The sequence below is a fragment of the Silene latifolia genome, chromosome 7, assembly GCF_048544455.1.
Source record: "Silene latifolia isolate original U9 population chromosome 7, ASM4854445v1, whole genome shotgun sequence".
Classification (NCBI taxonomy): domain Eukaryota; kingdom Viridiplantae; phylum Streptophyta; class Magnoliopsida; order Caryophyllales; family Caryophyllaceae; genus Silene; species Silene latifolia.
Genome location: NC_133532.1, coordinates 91,800,357 through 91,823,276, shown reverse-complemented (window position 1 = coordinate 91,823,276; position 22,920 = coordinate 91,800,357). Strand labels below are relative to the sequence as shown.

The 22,920-nt window shown below is 39.7% G+C and overlaps 2 long non-coding RNA genes across 3 annotated transcripts; one reads left to right on the top strand and one right to left on the bottom strand.

Moving 5' to 3' along the window:
• Window positions 1–5,560: 5,560 nt before the first annotated feature.
• On the bottom strand, window positions 5,561–8,395 carry LOC141591176 (uncharacterized). Its single transcript, XR_012520712.1, has 4 exons — window positions 8,058–8,395; window positions 6,354–7,901; window positions 6,211–6,270; window positions 5,561–5,730 (listed from the first exon to the last, which is right to left on the bottom strand). It is a non-coding gene; the product is annotated as an uncharacterized LOC141591176 (long non-coding RNA).
• Window positions 8,396–9,647: 1,252 nt separating this feature from the next.
• On the top strand, window positions 9,648–12,278 carry LOC141592361 (uncharacterized). Of its 2 annotated transcripts, XR_012521137.1 has the most exons (3): window positions 9,665–11,365; window positions 11,546–11,624; window positions 11,749–12,278. It is a non-coding gene; the product is annotated as an uncharacterized LOC141592361 (long non-coding RNA). The 2 variants fall into 2 exon arrangements; XR_012521136.1 differs by having other exon boundaries at window positions 9,648–11,624.
• Window positions 12,279–22,920: the final 10,642 nt, after the last annotated feature.

The window sequence follows — 22,920 nt, the reverse complement described above, 5'->3', positions numbered from 1 at the left end:
AGCTACTCGATCGAGTAGCCTCTACTCTATCGAGTACCACTCTTAACACGCAGCCCAAGATGGTTTTGGCATACTTTTCTAAGACTACTCCCGCTACCATGGTCAGTCAACGCTGGTCAAAGGGTCCCTAAAAGGACGGGTATTACAGTCTTCCCTCCTTAAAAAGAACTTCGTCCCCGAAGTTCAACTCACCTATCCCGCTCATGCACGAGAACAACACGACCTCACCACTCTTTCCGCTCAAACCATAACTCCTTGGAAATACCATCCCCCCCCCCCCATGTCATCATCATCACCGTCCACATTTATACCTATCGATTCTTACTACTGTCATGCAAGCGTTATCACCGTCAACCGTTATTCTATATATATATAAAACATCAAACTCGCAATACGAATCACCACCCACGATCACCCAACATGCAGTAACAACTATCAAACTATCAATCTAGAACATGTCTCATATCAACTTCATATCAACTTTCATGTGGTACAACTAATGCCACCATGTTACTCGGCAACGTGATTCAAATACGATTCATCGCACTATAACTATTTCTTCATGACCGTCTCTTGAAACATACAACCACATTCACTTTAAAGAACTAAAGTAATCCGTTATACTTGTAAATTTTTGTAATTAAAGCAAAACATAATACCAACAACATTGTAAACAAGCAAAACATTATTCAAAAATGCCTTTTATTTCGCGACATTACTCTTCCCTCTAAAAAGGAACTTCGTCCCCGAAGTTCACCACCCAATTTCAACGCATATTACTTATTATCTGATTCATGACATGGGTTAAAACATATTATTTATTGTAGACATTACTCGCTAAGCCTAAACTCGTTAAATTATAAATCATACATAACTCTCCGAGACAACTAGTCGCCAATGATAAAGCACGTTAACATTGCACGCACAGCGTATGAAGAAATGTAACTTCAATGAATAAATGGTAAAATGACATATTGTAATATTAAACAACAAGAAACCGTCACCACTTCACTAATCGTTATCAAGATGTATATAAAACCGAAACTTGACTTCCAACATATAAAATTAATGGTTCAAAGGTGTAACTACGCACTAATAGCCACATTAAACATTAAACTTGCAATTATAAAACAATTGGATATTTTAATTTTCGAAAACCTCCTGTAACAGTGCTACTCGATCGAATATGTAGCGATACTCGATCGAGTGCCATGCTACTCGATCGAGTGTCTTGGCTACTCGATCGAGTAGCCTGTGTCAGAATGCTTTTTATCCCGTCTTCTGCAGCCGACTCGATAGAGTACGGGGTACTCTATCGAGTACCTACAGGCCAAGTTCCTTATAAAACCTGTCATAAACTAACACATATATATATATATATATAGCCGTCACATAACTTGGGTCGAGATGATTTCCCGACCCCAAAGTCAATCCTGCAACATAGGTAAATAATAAATCCGGCCTTATGGCCACAATACAAGTCCAAAATCAAGTCTCAACGAAATAACTACTAAAGTCTAGCAATACTCACAACCACTAATACCAACTACCATCAACAAGGATAAAACAAGGAGTATCACTCCTCCTGCTGCTGCTGCTGCTCAAACATCACCTCATCATCACCACCACCAGAAGTACCTGCTCCCGATGACCCGATCCCCGCATCCACTCCTGCTCCTGCTCCTGGGCCCACATACCATGGAGTCAAGCCACCGTAAGGGAAGGACTGAGGTGCCCCCCACGTCGACTGATCCACCCCGTAGGAATGGAAAACCCCTGAGTAGTCCCCAACTCCACTCCACCAAACCGGATGCGGTCCCTCGGTCCCTATCCCCTGAGCGTACGCCATCTCGTGCATGTTTCGGAGTGTCAAGGTAGATGACACTCTATCTGCCAAGTAGCCGGACCGCGTCTCCGGGTGTCGAGGTAAGGGTAGCACGGAAAAGGATGTCGCCGCTTCGTGGCGCTACGGCCGTGGCCTAGTCTCCGAGGCCCTCTCCCTCACTCGATGGGGTCCCCTCCCCAATCTGGGTCTCTCCACCACCGCAACTCCCGCATTCTCGCCCTTCGTCAGCTCCGACATCACCTCCAGGATGGTGTCGTCGATGAGATAGGTCTGCAGCTGGCGGGGTCTATCCTCATCCTCCTCCTCCTCCTCATCATCGGAGTCCACCGCCACTACCGTCGGCTCCAAGGGCTCCGTCGGTGGGAGGTGCTGAGGAGCTGGAATTTTCATCCAACTCATGCCCCACACCCTCCACGCTAGGCTACCGTCAGCCACGGTCCTCAACCATTTCAGGTCGAGATAGTAGTCACGATCCATGGTAGGCACTGGGGTAGCTAGAGGCACGTACGCCGAAGAAGCCTCAAAAGAGGTTAGCTTTTTCGGCCTAACCGAGTGGCGATAGCGCCACAACTCGTGTACGGGAAGAGGAAGAAGCCATCAAGGCAAGGGCAAAGACAAAACCATAGAAGGAGCATTAAAGACCACTTTCCCGGCCCGCTCCGGGTTGAGGTAAGACATCAGAAGTAAGACCTCATGATTATTCAACTTACCGATATCCTTTTCATAGAGGAGGTTCGAAAGAGAACGGAGAAAGACCTCAAGGTAACATGTCGAACGTCATTAATCAAAGCATGTTGCTCGAGGTGGGAGCTTGCTTCCCGATCAAGCAAGGCATTAGGCGGCGGACGCCGCACTCACTGGGATGTCGGTGATAGAATTCTTGGGAGGTTTGGCCAACCCAAGGTGAGAGGCAACCAAATCCATAGTCAACGTAAAGTGGTGTTCATCAATCTAAACTCAATACCGCCTACTGGTCATAGCTAAAAGAGCTCATGAACTCCAAAGTAAGAAAAGGGTAAGTATGCTTCCTCAACCTATACAAACCCGTAAAACCCAAGGTCTCGAATATGTGATGGACATCCGTCTCTATCTCTAAATCCTCCAACACAAAGAGTGTCTATACACCTCGTAGGTCTCATTTTGCGTTTTTGTAAAGCTACAAAACGCTCCCTCTGCTTGAAATCAACAAAAACAATCAAGGGTATTCGGGAACTGCGGGTACCACAGTCCACTCTCCCCTCCCCATCTCGGGTGGGTTACCCCTCCCCGTTTACTTTGGCGGATTCCAAGGTTCAGTCTCGGCATCTGCTTTAGGCATATGTTCAAGCAACTTGTATAAACATGCAAATATTTATTTCATGTAATTTGAATTCACATACTCAGCTAAGTACACAATTTCACCAACAAATTTGACATGTGAAGCACATAATTCATGCTATTAACCTTGAATATCACACTATGTACACACATTCGTCAACGGTTTCCAAATTTTGACATACAAGCTCAGTTTACTACTACTCATAGGCCATAGTTGTGAAAGAAGTTTATCATGGTGATTACGTATGCCCAACAAATTCGAATATCTTAGCATGATTCTAAGGTTATTCCAAACACACTCCTAATCACATGTGAGGTATTCTTACTAGTTCATGGACAAGAATGACTTAGAACATATCATTATCACCCTTCACTATTATGAACAACAACTCACTTAGAATTTTCAGACGGCCTTTACAGCTGTGATAATCTTGGCATATTGTCATCAATTATCGTTTCTATTATCATATTGAAGTTTAACTTATACTTATAATGTCATTCACAACATCAATTTTCCAATTATAAATCACGAATTTCCATTTGAGGCACCTTTAAGACGGAGTTTTAAGGCAACTTTCTAAGGTAAAATCATCAAAATCTATCTTCCAACATGACATAAACAATATTTAAGGCTCAATTCTACCATCTAACCATTGTAAAACAACCAAAAATCGATTTCAATTTTGGAAACCCTAGAAATTTCGATTTCAAATTTTGCAATTTCTAATCTAATTTACAGCAATTAGTCACCAACAAACATGGAAAGAAGGCATGTGAATCATGTTTCAACAATTAAAAGCACCAAATTGATCATAATAATCGGAATTTCAGATTGTTTCACTTCTCTAACACATTCAAAACAATAAATCGTGTAAATTAAGAAGAATAGCATACCTTGATTGATTAACAAAGTAAAGAAACGAAATTAAGCAAGGAAATTAACCCAAGAATCACCACTTAACCCAAGAGTATGAGAGGATTTGAGAGGAAATAAGGAATTTGAGAGTAGTTTAGGTTTAGGTGTGTCGAAATATAGGGGAAGAAGAATAGGAAATAGAAAGATTAGGGGTTTTAGAAAACCCGTAGGATTATTGTCAGACAAAGATAACCTACTCGATCGAGTGCCTGGGGTACTCGATCGAGTACCACCCTACTCGATCGAGTAGGAGCTAAATCATCGAGTATCTACAGGAATTTTCCCACATCCCGACGTCATAGCTTCCTAACTAGATCGAGTGAGGTCTACTCAGTCTAGTAAACACCCGCACTCGGTAAAGTATAGTTAAGTACTCAGTCAGAAGTACGACGTAAATCAAAGATACCTGCAAAATAACACCGCGTGTCGATTCCAAATTAAGTTCGGAATTCGGCACTAATTATCACTTCGATCACGTATTACAATCATTAGTCACGCACAACGTATCGCCTTACTAACAAGGTGTATGCCACCTTACGCTACAACAACTACCCAACTCGGTTCACCTGCTATCGAACGTTCCATAAACATATTCACGTCATCATATTGTACTTGAACTTACTATACATGTTACTACTAGACTCATATTCACTCCAATTTGAAGCATATAATTCACCTCAATTCTTTCTTTCACTTATCACATAAATACACACTTTTCAAACAATTGTTCAATCATGTCTTACATTCTATCCTAAGCAATTCATCTTGCACTAATCAAATATTACCCAGCGGAAAAATTTCAACTGATTAGCAAAGCATATACACATTGCCATATGCTATGATTCGGATTATTACTCAACTATACTATAACTATTATCATAGTCATTACGGTAGGATTTATAAACTCGCTTACAACTTCCGTCATTGTTAACTTTTAGAAAACACCTACATGTTCACTCTTCATGTCACGACATTCGATTCCACATTTTCACGCATCACTATCACTTAAACCTTCGTCACATATCTCATAACCATCCTATAAGCTTGCTAATCATTCAAAGAATTTCAATAATCTCATCAACAATTACCCTACACGGCCCAAATTCTACCATCACACCCCTACTAACTTCTAACAAAGACTTAACCGGAGGTAGCTCCGGCACAGTTAACATACATATCACACATAGACACACGGACTCCACATTCCCATACCATGTGACTGGCTTAAGTGTCATGGGGCCAAGATTTTGAAATGAGGGCGCCTACTCACCCAAAATCTAGCATCGGCTGGGGCTCCCATTACACATACACCAGGTTCATTTTATTAGACTCTCTACGTTCATTATGTTCATTTGTTACGGGTTCCAAAATCGTCGCTACGATACCACTTTGTAACATCCCCATATCGGAAGAGGAGCCTTAACTAGGCCTTCCTTAGGATATAAGGGCGTTACCATCTCGGTTGCCCGAGGATAGCAATATTCAAATGTCGATAAAAGAACTATTAAGATATATTACAAGCGATTTAAACCAAAATACAATATAAAGGTACAACTCAAAGACTATTCACTATGACCGCCATATCTCGTGAGGACTCATCCCCGCCCGGACTCCGGCCTATCAACAACATCAACACTGCTAAGACCGATCGCTCACCATAAGGGATCACGGCAGACACATAACAAACAAACAACCACACAAGGTCAAGATCGAGATAAGACACAAAGAATAAACGGCTACAACCAACAACACAATACGATGCTATCGGCCTCACACACACAAATCCACGATAATCCAACCAATCTCTCACATCGATCGTCCACTGGACCAGTCCTGCCAGTGGGGGACCGCAGCCGCACCCACCAAATCCCCGCTCATCATGCCGAGCGATAACCTTGTCCATTAATGTGCACATCCCCTCCCGTGGCGGGTTCCACGGAGGGCGAAACTAGGGCGTGAAGCCACTCCCGCAAGTGACCCCACTCCGCCGAGACGCATCTCGAGAACCAGAGACAACAACCACAACCGCCATCACAATCGTTGCCATACAATTACGACACTAAGCAAACACCAAACAATCACAACAACTGACACGCTAGACCATCTACAGAAACTGAGTAGGCGAATCTACCTTTAAGCCACCGCAACCAATCCATGCCGACAGATAACATGTCCAGCGACTAAGCAACGCCTATAACCAGAATACCATCATCTATTACTAACAGGCAAACCCTAACTAAAAGAACAAGGACACGGATGATGATTATGACATACCTATTAGGGAGAAAACTCAGCAAGAGACCGCTACCCGACACCAGTGACGCCCTCCTAAGGTTCAAGGATCTTCAAAAAGGCTTCCATGGAGGTTTTGAGGTGAAGGGGAGGGAAAGAGGCTACTGAAGGATAGAAGGAAAGTGGCGGAAGTGATTTGCGGATTTAACAAAACGCGATATAAAACCCTCATTGAAAACTCGGTACTCGATCGAGTACCCAACATACTCGATCGAGTGGCCCCCTACTCGATCGAGTAACCTAGCTACTCGATCGAGTAGCCTCTACTCTATCGAGTACCACTCTTAACACGCAGCCCAAGATGGTTTTGGCACACTTTTCTAAGACTACTCCCGCTCCCATGGTCAGTCAACGCTGGTCAAAGGGTCCCTAAAAGGGCGGGTATTACAGGAGCTCCGACGAAAACCGCTGAACCATATTCGCACCACCTCCACCTTTAATCTCCTGTCTGGATTTGCGCACCATCTTCGAACAACTTGTGCCGGCCATGGATTCGCGCACCGCATCTGTTCATAGACCATTACATCATCATTTCAATTTAGAGTTGAAAATTTGGGGGAAAACACAAGAGTTATGCGCCATCTATTCAACGACATCAATGTGTTTGCACCGCATCTGCCTCGTTTACCATCTGTTCATTTCAATTTACTATATTTTTTGTTGGGTGCCCCCTTATAAGTAGTTCTTGCGTCCGCCCCTGGTTACACCCTTACAAAACTGAAGTTACACGATGTACAACTGAAGTAACACACTACTTATATACTTGAAGTTACGCCCTCACAAAAATAAAGTTACACACTATACAATTGAAGTTACACTCATTAAAACTTGAAGTAAACCATTATAAACTTAAAGTTACACCTTTTAGATTCTTTATGAGGGGTATTGTCATCAAATGTAAACAAATGAATAAAACGGACGGAGTATAAGAATAACTAGTACTCCCTCCTATTTCCTTATATCTTCCCCTTTGTTTTGGTCACAAAAATTAAGAAAGGGGAAGAAAGAAGGAATAAAGTAGAATAAAGTATTGTAAGTTGTGAAATTTATAGGTGAGAGAAAATAATAAAGAATGAATAAAGTAATGAGAGTTGATTTTTTAAAAGAGAGAAATTAATAAAAAAATGAATGAAACTTACCAAAAAAGGAAAGAGGAAAGATAATCAAACTTGTGTGAAAAAGAAAAGAGGGAAGATAATAGGAAATTGGAGGGAGTAATTAATTATTTACAGAACTTTGATTTGGAAGGTGTTCATCCACCAAATGTAAGTGTTAAACATAAAATAGTTCACCACCCTTCCAGTTGACGACATGTTTTTCAATTGATTCAAGCATTATTCGTCTTCACACACTAAAACCACCATCATGTTTGTCTTCACCTACAAACACAACAACAACTCAGACGCACTTCCGATCTATCGCACGACCCCTGCATCACACTCAAACTCGGAGTCAAAAACCGGATTCACGCTCCCTAAATCGAGCAGCAACCAACTAGTCTTCGATCTCAAATCGAGCAGCAGTCAATTCCTAAATGTTTACATCGTTGGGTCAATATATAATGATGACGAAGATCAAATAAGGCGAAACAAATGATAACTTGTACCAATATGCCCGCATAAACAAACTAGAAAGCATTAGAATTAGAATACTAATAAATGTTCAAAGAGAATTGAGAAGGCTTACACCTAAGAGTCGTGAGCTTGAGTGTCCTAAAACCGTCGTCATTTCCGTCATAGTCGACTCAATTTGATTCGAAATCTTCCCATATGGTATTTATGTGGTTTGTTTTCAAAAGTTTCTTATTTTTGGTAAATCTACTATTTAAAATACAAAATGAAAAAAAAAAATAGATCTAAGGTGGACATGACGAAGAAAGGCGCTGATTTTTTTGGTTATGGATAGGATGAGGGGTGTGGTTGCTTTGCTTACTTGTGATTTGTTGGTAGCATGGAGGGTGAGAAATGGAACAGGGAGAGGAGCAGGGACGAAGCTAGGGTGAAATTACGATCAGGGCCGGTCCTAAATATATTGAGGCCCTAGGCAAAATTATAAAATGGGGCCCGATTTACAAAAAATACTACTACTAATAAAATTCATTAAACGAAACAATAGACGCAATTTATTTTTTGAAGAACACTAATTTTTTTTCCCCAATTTAAAATATGAGATTGATTTTTGAAGAACTCTAAAAAGTTTAGAAGAAAAAATGAATTTGAATTTGAAGAATTGGAACGAGGTACCTTATCATTCAGCTCTTTAATCGTAAAAAGTTGCAAAAATTAGAATTCTTTCAAAAAGATGATATGAAGAATAGAACACAAGACGTCTTATTACGATGCAAAACCACTGGACCACTTCCCTTATTCTACTTTTTGTATGTAGTAAATTTTATTTGACAAAAGGCCTCAAGGTATACCAATATAGCGGATTTTAATTCCATTCTCTACCTTCTAGACTTGGGCTCTTGTCACTTGACCCAGCAAACACCCCTATGGGCCAGCCCTGGGGCCGATTTCCACTTCGACCCATGTTTATACTCATTTATCACATATTTCATATCATTATTTTAGCATTTTTTATATATTTATTTTCACGAAATATGCAAATTAATATTTGTTTTATGTAACTATATTAAATTATATACTTTGGTTTTTTTTCAATAGACTTATTCCATATTTATATATAAAGCATTTTTTTATCTAGACGGTGAACCAAATCCAAAACATAAATGCCGACAAACCTATTTTAAGACGGTAAATAAGAATTTTTTAAAAATAAATACGAGTAACAAATTATTTAAAAAAAAACAGCGCTCGCTAAAGTCAAACCCATGATTTCAAGTAAAGTTTCCAAACTTGCGTAAAGTGCTTCTTCCCCTTATTCTACAGCAGCCTATTAATCTATTTATTACCATTAATTGGCCAAAATTAAGATTCGTCTTTAGAGAGGAGGAGAAGAAGAAGAAGAAGAAGAAGAAGAAGAGAAATTTCAAGAAAATTTGGTTTAAAAATGTGAGTAACGAGAGAGAGGGAAACATGGGAATATAGTGATTAATTATTTTACATGGGGAATTGAGGCTTTGAAAACACATTATAAATTATTTGGGTAGTGTGTTTTTTGGGTTTAATCTCAGTCATCTATTTTCTATCATCCAAGAGCTCAAAATAAGACTCAAGGACAAAACTTAAGAAGTAGGACTCATATGATCCTATTTCTCTCTCTATATATATATATATATATATATATATATATATATATATATATAGGGTCGGGGTCAGGTGCGAACTAAAGTACGGTACGAACCGTACGAACTACTCTATTGGGCCGTGAAATTACCATTAATCCTTCTTTTAAATCCTAGTCAGACACCCTATGCTTTTAAACTTTCACCTCCTCCTTTTACAACAAACTCCCTGCAACCTCACCACCACCACCATTACTGCCGGAGCACCGCCATAGCTCACGCCGGCGTAGCTCCGAGGCCACCATCAACGGCGCCATTCTTATTCCTCCGTCCTTTTCTTTCCGGCATAGTCCTCATCATCACCCGTCTCGAGATAGTTAAAGGTGAAGATGTTGGTGTGGTTTTGTTGAAGCGGTCCGGTCGATTTATTAGTGGAAAGAGAGGGTGATAAAGATGTGTGATGAATGAAGCTTCATTGTCATCGTTTATTGTAGATCTCGCATTTCGATTGAATTTTGCAAAAAAAAAAAAAAATACTAACAACGATAATCTGGCCATCTGGGTATTTCTCAATTTGTAAAAAAAAATACTAACAACGATAAGCTTCATTTGTCTCTTGAACCAGGTTTGCAGCGTCAAGATTTATGGAGGAGAATATGCAATCGGGTATTCAAATCTGCAATACCGATGTCGTTGTGGTTAGTTTTTTTTCCTACCACTAATAAATTGTCGATTGAAACTTAACTTCTAGAAATCAATAATCAATAATTGAGGGCTACATATGAGAAAATTCAATCAAAAAAAATCTATACTCCCAGATACACAAATTGATTTGTGTATCCAAGAGTATTGATATGTGTATCTGAGATACTAACTTGTGTATCTAGGGTGGTTATGGGGGGCAGGGTTTGTGTGGTGGTCAAGGGAAATAACTGTCGGCCTCTTGTACAGAATCCTATGAGAGCTTAGTTTGTGCAATGTTTGAACTACTTAGATTTGTCGATTGTCGTAGCTGGTAATTGATGCATTCGATTTAGATGTAGTAGTATTTTTGTTCTACCAAAGGTCAAATTTTAAGAAGAACTTGCTGAAGTCATTTAACTGTTTAAGACAATGATTCAAGTCAGTCAATCCTACTACGGAGCAAAAGCTTTGTTGGGTGTTGAGTTCTCGTTGTAGTCAAGTTCCGAACTGATGTGTACTCTTGTACTAGTGTTTTGTTTATTGTATGATTAACTTGATGCAATATAGAGTTACACTCTCATCGGAAGAAACTTCAGTGAATCTCTACAGATTTTTATAATTTTTGCCTTGTACACAGGTACCTCTATTTTGTAAATTAATTTTTTTCCGAAGTGAATTATTATTTGTTGGTGTCAACCATTGGATTTAGTTAAGATTGGATCCACTTAGGACCACAATCTGGGCAAATTTTCTCCATGTAAAATGGTCATATTTGATGTTGGCTTGATAAATTAGTCAGGTTATAGTAGCAAACATATCAGAAAACTCAAAAAAACATATCATGTGACGCAAAAGTGTTATCTGCACCATCCGGTTTACCTAGCGTTTGATATACTTCACATTGTCAATAGCAAAATGCAAATAGCATCCCCGATACACATGGTATTACACTAGATACACAAATCGATTTGTGTATCTAGTAGTAATACCATGTGTATCCGGTAGTAACACTTGTATTTGTTGTATCTCGTACTTTTAAGACGACTTCCATAGTTTATTTCTAGCCCTCTGAATCAAGTAAAGGCATACTCTTGGGAAAGGATTACGAAGAAGATAAATAAAGGTATATTTTAATGTCTATGCTACTTTGGTTACACTGTTACTCGATACACAAATCGATATAAGTTTAACCACGGTTGTCGTTTATTATTCATTTCATTAAAGATTTATGAATTACAATTTTCGTACGATCTTTTAAATTGATTGTCTTTATACCTGGTGCAATCTGGTCGGAATTTTGTAGGATATCAGTTTGGTTAGGAACTTTTGTGCTGCTTTGCTCTTCATCCATTGCATTGATTTGTCTTGAAGAAGATTTGCAGGTTAGTAAACTGAGCTACTTCATTATTTGAATACCTCTCCACTCTAATCATGTCATTTTTGCATCAAAATTTTAATGATAACCTGCAAGTTGAAGACAACTTATCATATATTCCTTTCCTGCAGGTTCATCTTTGTTTGATTTTCCGCTTCTTGAACTCACAAATTTTGTCATAAATTTTAGTTCTCAATCAAATTATTCAGTGTTACCGGAAGATAAAAAACTAGAAGGATAAATTATTCTCAGATGAGTATAATGAGGTTCGCCTCAAGGGAAACTCAAATGGTCAGTGAACTCTCCTGTGACAGACTGACAGTGCATAGTATTGAGATGGCATGAGTTCAATGATGGAGAAGGATGAAGTCAATACGACGACAAGCTGTTGCTATTGGATGCCTCATCATTTATTGCAGATGTTCTTGATGTAGTTGAATACTTTCAGTAGGATTGGAGATCAGGTAACCGAGTCTCTCTCGTAAGGGTTTGGTTGGTCCAAGCTCTCAGTACCAGGTTGCATAATCAGCAGGGAATAGTGTTTGTCTATGTAAACTTAGATGAATGGTCTAACCGGATCCATACAAGTTATGGTTGTGTTAACGAAGATACAGCTGATGAAATCATGATATATCATAACAGGAATGTGCTTTTTTGAACATTGCTTGAACGAGTTTTTTGAAATCATGCTTTTTTGAACGAACGTCTACACAATGGATATTAGCCTCACTATCTCATCTTCCCCGAGCACTTCCTCAATAAATCATCAGCTTCAAACAAAAGAAAGGTGAGTAATGTCACTTGACTCAGCAGCCCAACTCCTGATATTTCGAACGAAACACGGCGCAAAAGAACCATTTGAGGCGTAGTAACTAGCAATGGCTCTCCGACACTGTATTAACGGAGGTGGGCTTACAGGGCCAACTGTTATGTCTACAAGCAGCGGACTGGATTAGAGAAGAAAATATATGACAAAACCAGCAATAAGAATGCCCCCATATATAAAAGTTTGAGATGTCTGTCGAAGGGACTTGTATTCAATATTGCAGTATTTCATCTTCTCCCTTTTGCTGACCAATATACTATCACATACCTGCATGACCAACCAAGTAGTCGTAATCTACAATTTTCGAGTTTGTTTAATGATAGAATTGAATAAAATCTTTAACTAGGGGTCCGTCTTCATTTGAAAATGAAAATATTATGGTGCTGATTTTCGTGACTTGATAAAATGCAAATAAAAGTTTTTCTCTCCAAATTGAGTGTCCTCAAACTGTTGATTATGGTCCTGATTAGGCTAGCTTGGTTGAGCTCGTAACTAATCTATTAAAAGACATCCACTAACATAAGCTACACCATACACCAGGCTAGCTTGCTTTTTTCAAGTAATATTTTACGTATACCTAGACTATTATTTTATGTATTTAAGTAATTCGTACGATTTGCATCGTAAGATGTATCTAGTAAGATAAAAGAGTGATCTAAAGAATGAAAGACTCAGATTCAGCAAGCTAAAGGAATGTATCTAGCTTGCGGATATGTGTATCTAGCAAGGTAAATAAGTGTATCTACCAAGGTAAAGGTTTGTATCTAACAATCTAAAGGAGTGTATCTAGCAAGGTAAAAGAGTGTATCTTGCATGTCATAGATGTGTATCTAGTAAGATAAATAAATGTATCTAGCATCAGGAGATGTGTGTCTAACAAGATAAAGAAGTGTATTTAAAGATTTAAATAAGTGTTTAGCAGTTTAAAGGAGTGACAGATCCGACACTCTAATGGAGTGTATCTAGAATAATATAGACATGTATCCTACAATTTTCAAATAAAAATAGATTTCCCACGCATTTTTTAAAAATAGTTATACCTGAAGAAGATTTTGTTGCAAATCAACTCATCTCTAATCATTGTCTTAATCTATACCATACATCCATTTTATCAGCCGAACTCCTTACGGCAATAATGACGGCAATAAGTCGGTAACGATTAAAAAAACTTTCATTATCCTTTATTCTTCGGCAATAACGATGGCAATAAGTCGGTAACGATGTCGAATCCTTTATCGAACAAGGGGCGTTTGATTACATCTTTCACAAACCCTTATCACCCACGTTTTCCGTCCATCAGTCGATCAAACCGCCTCAATAAGAACCCCATTACCACCAACGGACAAATTTCCGACCGATATGCAGCCTTTTTTATTGGAAAAGAAAAGCACAGAAGACCAACAAACTATAGCAAACACAAAACAAAGCACAGCAAACTACACATATACATTGACACTTCACAACTCAATCAATAATACAATTATTTTTTGAAAATTTTACATCCTTTTCCATAGATCTATGTTTTAAATCACAAAGTTTTGAAGGAAAAACAACAAAACGAGCATATGGAGGTTGAACGGAGAAGCATATGCGCCGTTCATATGTGATTGGTCGGCCGTTGATCTTAACTCCGGCAGAAATTACAAGCCGTCGAACCTCCGACGAGGCAAGCCGGCGTTCAGAGTGTTTGGCATTTGTGTCGGGGATGTCAGGGAAATGAGGAGTTGTTTGAATGGAGGACAAGATGCATCATCGGTGACGTCATCGGTGGCATCGCCGGAGGTGGCCGGCGAAGCACGGTACTCTGGCGCCGGCGATTTAATGTCGTGGGAGGTAGAGGTTAAAGAGAAAGGGATTGTAGTATTTCAGTATTTGTGGTATGTGGGGTTAGTATTTTTGTTGGTTTGTGTGAGTACTGTGCACACGTGGGTCATTAGTTTTCTTAATTTGACAGTTATTGCTTTAGTTCGTAAGTTCGTACCGAACTTTAAATTCGCACGAGATCCTATTTCTATATATATATATATATATATATATATATAGAGATTGAATCATGTGAGGCACCCTTCTTAGGGTGAGGCGGCTGGACACCTTCTAAACCGTCAGATCTAATAACTATAGACGCACCAGATGCTGCCACGTGTCCCTATTTAATCATACCCTCAAAACAAATGCCAGCCAACAACTTCATTTACTCCATTTTACTCTCTCTCTCCTCTCTCTCTCTCTCCCTGTCTATTTCTTTCACGCATTTACTCCACTCTCAACACTCAACTACGTTTTTTCGATTAACTTCGTTCATCATCGTCTGAATCATCTGATATTTTGATCGCGATCGTCATCATCATCATCATCTCTGTTCGGTCGTCCTTTTTCGGATCTAGGTATGTGATATTCTCGTTCGTATCACTAATTTCCTTCATTTTCGATCAATTATTGTAGATCTACTTTTTTCAGACGCTTTTCAATCTACTATTTGTTTCGATAATGTATTACTAAATCATTTTCATTATAATGCAGGTTTTAATCATCCTCGAAGAATTATCCGGTCAGTACGAACGCAGCAAAATCAATTTCGGAGCATTTTTGATCTACTATTTGTATGTCCTGTTCGCTCTCTTCAATACTTACTTCGTCAATTTTTGTTTATTAGGTTTTTCTCATTGTTCATTGCTTAATATGTTTCGTTTTTGTTAATATTGTGCTTTTTTGTTGTTGTTGTTGTTGTGGTGCTCGCTCTGTTGATTCTGCAATGTCGACATAGGTCTGTGTTTGTGTATCATGAAACTTGGAGGTGATATTGTGAATATTGGTCTGATGTGTTGTTGTTAAACCTGAGTTAATTTTGTGAATTTTGGAGTCGTTTTTGTGAATCTGGTGGAATATTTTGTGAATCTGGTGGAATATTTTGTGAATCATTCTCATTATAATGCAGGAAGTTAAACCTGTGTTTGTGTGTCATGAAACTTGGAGGTGATATTGTGAATATTGGACTGATGTGTCGTTGTTAAACCCGAGTTAATTTTGTGAATTTTGGAGTCGTTTTTGTGAATCTGGTGAAATATTTTGTGAATCTGGTGCAATATTTTGCGAATCATTCTCATTAGAATGCAGGAAGTTAAACCTGCCTCATGATTGTCATCTTTTTATGATGAGTTTATGTGAATGTTTGTCCAAGCATAGACCTTATCTTGCGAAACCTATAGACCACTTTGTCCATAGTTGGTCATTTGTAAAACTTCATCTGAATGCTTTGCCTTGTTTTGATATGGCTTTTAATCCTACTTATCCGGAATGTACTTATACGAAACATGACATTTTGTGTATGTGTATGAAATGTATTACTTATTATGTTTTAGTTATTTTCATTTATTTTTGTCTCGAACGTGTTAGTTATTTATATGCCTAGGTCAATTGCTCTGTCTGCGTATACATTGCCAACTATGGACACTTGGTGTACGGGTCGGGTAATCGATATATTTGAAGAGGCAGAGTTTGAGCTCATTAAATGGATATGCTATCTTGCCGGATGACTTTGTCGATTGTAGGGACTAGTATCTTGGTAATTTGAAATATAATTTAGTAGCTACATTCCTATTACACAAGGGTACACTTTTGAGTCTTACAAATGTGTTCTTAAGGTATTACTATGCTCAAACTCGCCTCATCTCGTACAATTCCTTGGGTTGTATTAAAACGGAATTTTAGGTTACCTTTCTTTCTATGTACTAGTAGAAAGAATATGTATCATAGATGAAGATGATAACGATGAAGATCGATCCCTACAAACAAGTCTTTCTCACGACCTATATTTTCTGCCATATCCCAACATTTGTGTTGCTCATTTAGCCCGGCCTTCTAGTTGTGACGGTTTCCTGGCTAAATGAGCAACACCAAATGGTGGGATATGGCAGAACATATATGCCATGAGAAAGACTTGTTTTGGAGGGATCGATTATCTTCATCGTCCTCATCTTCATCTTTGATACATTTGCTTTCTTGTACATCTAAAGAAAGCTTGCCTACAATGCCCTTATAATACAACACAAGGAATTGTATGTGCATGTGTGAATATGAGGACGGTAATACCTTGTGAACACTGATTGTAGGACTTAAAGTTGTACCCTTGCGTGATAGGGAATGTAGCTACTCAATTATATTTCAAATGAACCTATTATGTTTAGTTGTCGGTCGGTGTACTTAGGTCTATCACCGTTAGTATTTAATCTTACTTTTGTATACTTGCTAAGGCACCCTTGTATAAATATGTAATCAGTAGTTTTCTATTTCGGATGTTGTATCAACATAATGTATGAATACTATGTTCCATTAATGAAGTTTACTTTCCTTTTATTTTGTCAATCCTCGAGCATATATCTTTCATAATAACTTTGAATACAACTTTCATAATAATTTAGCTGGCATGCACTTGATGAGATTCTGTTCTGTCTCTCGATGCTGTAATGTTGATTCATAATTACGTGAATCTTATACTTGATTTTGTGAATCTTGGAGTAGTTGTTGTGAAACCTAGATCTGCCATTGTGAAACTTATTCATTTAGTTACTAACCTACTATGCGTTCCTATTATTATTTTTTAGTGAATTATGGAGTCTTGGTGCAAAGGGTGTGTCGTTAATGCTTTTGAAGAAGACGAATCGTCATTTCGGCAAAGCTTATGTCCTGTCAAAAACAAAATGCAATCGTTTGTCTTTTAAGGAAGCCGATTTGGCGAAGTTAAATTATCTTCCCTCGCTATCACTCACAACATTCTCGTTTTCAATATTCAAGGAGTTATGCATAATATATTTTCTAAACTTGATGCCTTTGAAGACAAGGCAAATATGGCTATTGTGTGTCGGAATTGGTCTCAATTATTTCTTATTCATCCCAATGCTCCCGGTGTAACCGCTGCATATTGGCTTTCTCTTGAAATCAACCATGTGGAGGGTATTCTAATTATTCATAGGGGTGCTAACCTAATCTTCCAAACGTGCAAATGTTTGCTGACTGATAATATGTCAGCTAAATTCATCCTTCATTTTCACCAATATAACCATCCAAGTGCCATGAACCTTCTGAATGCTATTGATCGCGCTACAATTTATGAAAACTTCCGTTCTTTACCTCCAGTGATGTCTACTGAACGAGCCACTGCAATTGCTATTCTTTGTCAACTTATTACGCAATTGTATAGATGCGTGTTCTATTGATTTACCTTCTATTATGGACCTATAGCCTACATTTGTATCCCTTTTCCTAAAATACTATCTTTGTAATTTTCGGCATTGAACGTTGCTATCTTGTTTGCCGTGTTCTATTGTCGATAGTTTATAAATATAATGTATGACTACTACGTTTTATTAATGAAGTTTGCTTTGTGTTCTTTGATTTTGTGAATCCTTGCGTTCCCTATTGTTTCATAATAACTTCGAATGACAATTTCAATAATAACTTCAATAATAACTTCATGCCCCGTTGACATTTCCGGCCCCTACTGTTAACCCCGTCCCCCAAAAAGGGTTCACCCGTCCTCTCCTAGGGTGTCTTTTGGTCTTGTCGTTGGTCGAATGACTATGTACAAGGGAAAGGGTTTAGGGTTGGGTTAGGCGGTTCCGCGGTAGCGGATCCGCCTAACCCAACCCTAAACCCTTTCCCGTCCCGTTTTAGGACACCCGCCCCCTACTGTTAACCCCGTCCCCCAAAAAGGGTTCACCCGTCCCCTCCTAGGGTGTCTTTTGGTCTTGTCGTTGGTCGAATGACTATGTACAAGGGAAAGGGTTTAGGGTTGGGTTAGGCGGTTCCGCGGTAGCGGATCCGCCTAACCCAACCCTAAACCCTTTCCCGTCCCGGTTTAGGACACCCGGCCCCCTCTTTGTGTTAACCCCGTCCCCCAAAAAGGGTTCACCCGTCCCCTCTTAGGGTGTCTTTTGGTCTTGTCGTTGGTCGAATGACTATGTACAAGGGAAAGGGTTTAGGGTTGGGTTAGGCGGTTCCGCGGTAGCGGATCCGCCTAACCCAACCCTAAACCCTTTCCCGTCCCGTTTTAGGACACCGGCCCCTCATCGTTAACCCCGTCCCCCAAAAAGGGTTCACCCGTCCCCTCCTAGGGTGTCTTTTGGTCTTGTCGTTGGTCGAATGACTATGTACAAGGGAAAGGGTTTAGGGTTGGGTTAGGCGGTTCGCGTGCAGCGATCCGCCTAACCCAACCCTAAACCCTTTCCCGTCCCGTTTTAGGACACCCGCCCCCTATCGTTAACCCCGTCCCCCAAAAGGGGTTCACCCGTCCCCTCCTAGGGTGTCTTTTGGTCTTGTCGTTGGTCGAATGACTATGTACAAGGAAAGGGTTTAGGGTTGGATTAGGCGGATCCGCGGTAGCGATCCGCCTAATCAAACCCTAAACCCTTTCCCGTCCCGTTTTAGGACACCCGCCCCCTATCGTTAGCTTATTTTTGAATCCTATAGCTTATTTTGTGAAACTGGGAGTTTATTTTGTGCATCTCGGGTCTTATCCACGGATTGGACTATATACATTTTATGAATCGGGGTGTTTATTTGTGAATACGGGGTGTTATTTTGTGAATCTCAGTCTACTCCTCACATTCAGACTATATAACTCTTATGCCTTATTGAAAAGAATCCTTGAGGTTATTTCGTGAAAGCGGAGAGTTATTTTTTGAATCTCGGGTCATATCCCCCAAAATAGACTATATAAATCTTAGTTCTTATGTTTTGTGTATCCTTTCAGCTTATTTTGTGACGCTAAAGATGATTATTGTGAAACAAGCTACAAGATGAAGCGACCATCACAAAGCGGTTGTGCAAGCAAGCGCTTTCAAAGACAAAAAAAAGAGGGTGCGTTTCAGAGAGCGCTACAAGTGAGGACTCGAATGTCGCCAAAAGGGTTGTACAACTTTCTGAAAGATACGGAAAATCCACCGAGCGATCAGCAGATTCAAGCTATAAAAGACATGGGCTTTGGCGGTCTGTTAATGATTGAAACAGACAAGGTTCCCGGGGACCTTGCTTATTGGCTAGTGTCAAATTACAACCCAAAGAAAGGGATGGTTATTTGACAAAAAACTCCCTGTATTAGAGGAGGACATCCATCTTTGCCTGAACATTCCAATGGGTTCAAGACCTGTTGAGGAAGCGTCACATGTGGATAAGTGCCCTGCTTATTTAGCTACGTTGGAAAACTTCCGAAAGCAATATCCACACAAATATATCGATGATCACCACGTCTTGAACAAATTATCCATGCAGAAAGATGGTGGAGATGACTTTAAACGAAATTTCATCGTTTACATATTCTCGTCTCTGTTGGGTGGTGTACAAGGGAATCGCGCAAGTTTGAGGATTTTGAAAAGTTTAGGTGATACTTCATGATTCCGAATTCAATTGGTGCAATTTCATCAAACAGAAGTTGGCTGACCAAGTTGAGTCTTGGCAAAAGGAGGAGTGGAGAGATGTCAAACGTTTGAAAGGAGATAATTTTTTTGGTGGACCCATTATGGTGCTCGTGTACATTTACTTGGACCGTTTCGTCTACAAATCAAGATTGGTCGTAAGAAAGTTTCCAACTTGTTGTAATTGGACGAAAGAAAAAATTGCAAAAAGAATTAAACAGAGTTGAAGGCGAGAAAAAAGGTTTTGGTCAAGGTTCGTGGAGCCTCCCCTTGTCATGAGCTACCACACACTCGCACCCGCACCTCAGCCACCGGTCACAAAGCTTGAGCATGTTCGGTCAAAATCAACCATTGAAGAAGGCATACGGATATAGGGTCCGACATTCCACATTGCGGTGACAAGGAAAGCGATGGCCTTAGTGATGATAAGTGTGAGATTGTTCACAAACTTGCCGACGCCGCAAAGGTAGCGGCTGCAGCTTTCGCTAAGTACAGATCTCTTGCTATTCAAGCTACGAACAAGCTACCTTCCTCAGCAGCGGTCTCTACTATGGTGGCAGCCGTTAATGGTATTGCGGACGGGTATATTTCATCCCAACAGGATGAGTTTGATGAGAATGTTGGGGATGAAGAAAATGCCGATGATGGGAATAAGGAGGAAAATATAGAGATGGGTAATAATGAGGATGCTAAGAAGGATGAGGATGGTGAACTGAATTTGGACAACGTGGTCAATAATATCGTTGGAAACACGTTATCCATGGGAGCGAATGTTGTGGAGAATGATCACGTTGTTAGGGACGATGTGGACAGGATGGGTGGATGGTCCGACGCTGATTTACGTGCGGCATTGGAAATTATGGATGACATTTTTGTACCGATTCGTGCACCAGATCCCAAAGTGACAAGCAAACCCATTCGGAAACGTCGTAAACCAAGATTGCCAACCCCATCAGATTGCCCACGGTGGAGGCTGCTAGCAGACGACGATCATCATTTTTTGTCTTTCAAGAAGACAGTCTATTGATCCTCGGCCCCACCAACACCAACACCAACACCGGTTGTCGAACTAGCCGAACCCCCAATTGTTATTGATTTACGATACTCAATGATTCCGTCGTCCGTCCACCATCTCCGAAATCGTGTGTGGAAGAATCGAGCAATTGCCACGAAAAACCATTGGTCACTCCCTGTACATTCGTCGTCGTCATGGAAACCGTTTGTCAGGTGATGAAACCACCGGTCCGTGCCAGAAAGCAGACGAAGAGGGACCAGGTGAGGAAAGCATACAAGGTGAGGAAAGAATAGTTCAGTGTCAGAGGGAAGAGGATGAGGGAACCAGATTTCCTACATTATCGGTACCATCAGTTTCTGATCCTGTTGATGTCACTAATGTTGATGTCAATAATGTTGATGTCAATACTCCTGCTATTGTGCGTCCTAGAAGAGAGATAATTCCATTTGCTTGCCTATCGATCTCCGTATCTCCAAAGAAACATCGGTGTTATTTTTGCTTTTAATAGGGAGGAGAAAATACTTGTTGGATTTCGGGCTTTGCTCAACAAGAGAACAAAGGTATTTTGACTATGACCTTGTTTTGTAAATCTCAGGTCTCATTTTGTGAATCGGACAATTTATAAATCGTAGGGCTTATATTGTGAATCCAATAGACTGTTTTGCGAAACGACGGCTTGTTTTGCGAATCGATTGTTTTGATTGTTGAGTGCGGTGATACTCTTTTTCAAAGTAACACTCGAGAGATTGACAAGGAGCATGTTGAGGACTATACCCGAAGGTGATCGAGTATGTTTAAGTGTAAATATTTGGTGTGAGATCCTAAACAAGTAATGAGAAGTTGAAATCACCGGATTCTCTGTTCGTTTATTTGTTCCATACTCCAATGACGGTGTTAGTTCCCCAGGGTTGTCCGGAAAATATTGATGTTTCTTGAGTTCAATTAGTAAGTTTTGGTTTGGTGTTATTATGTTTTGTGAAACCTATTTTCATCTTTATGTTCTTCTTTTCATTTCATCTTGTCTTGTTTTCAGATTTGCACTCCAATCATGTCTACATCATGCCCACCGTTCTTCTTTTGTTTCGACCTTCGATGGAATAAATTGACAGTCATACACCCTATGAATGGAGTAGATGTTAACTATTACGATTATGTGCAACCTACGGTGCGTCTTTTCCTCCATTTCTGGTTATGCAAATCTGTGAATTCACGATCAAAGTGTTTGACAAGCATGTAACACATCCACATAATTAAGTGCTAATTTAGGTTGTGTACGTGCGTAAAGACAAAGCTCATTAATTGGGTTTCACCAAGATTCGCAGCAGTGGGCGACATGATGCCCGAGTTGTTTATCCCTCCTTCAATTTTGAAGTCCGGTGAAATGGATACCGGCGTCTATTTGTTTCACCTGTTGGAGCATTACAAAGGGAACAAAACTGACTGTCCTTTAATTATAACTTCAGAAGATACCTTTACTTAACCTTGTGAACCGAGAGTTAGATTTGTCGGACACTGGAGTTAATTTCTGAAACACAGGGCCGATTCGTGAACTTTGGAATAATTATAAGGACTTTTTGTTTTGCATTTATAGGTAAGTCAATCAAACGCTATGCATTGAAGTTATGCCTTCGAATTATGACCTCCGGTGACAACATGTTGAAAGCTACTGTCGAACGAAGTGCAGAAGAGTGGAATTGTGTGCCTATGTATGACCCATTCCCTTATTAATCATGTTTTGTGAATCTTAGATGTTATTTTTGGTTTTATCTGTTGTTCTTAATTTCTGAATCGTTGGTCTTATTATGTGAATCAAATATCTTGATTTGTGAATCACAGATCTTAAGTCGTCTTATTAATATTTGTCGGGGGCTACCAGCGTCTACCTTATTTCAAGACCACCTTGTGAAGGTTATTTGGCACCGCAAAGGAAGAGATGTCATACAGTAAGTATTTTTCCCCTTTACTTTTATTTTTTTGTGCTTTTCCCTTGCCCCTTTACTTTAATTCTAGTAATGTTTCTTAATGTGCCTTACTACAGCGAGGCTATGGTGTG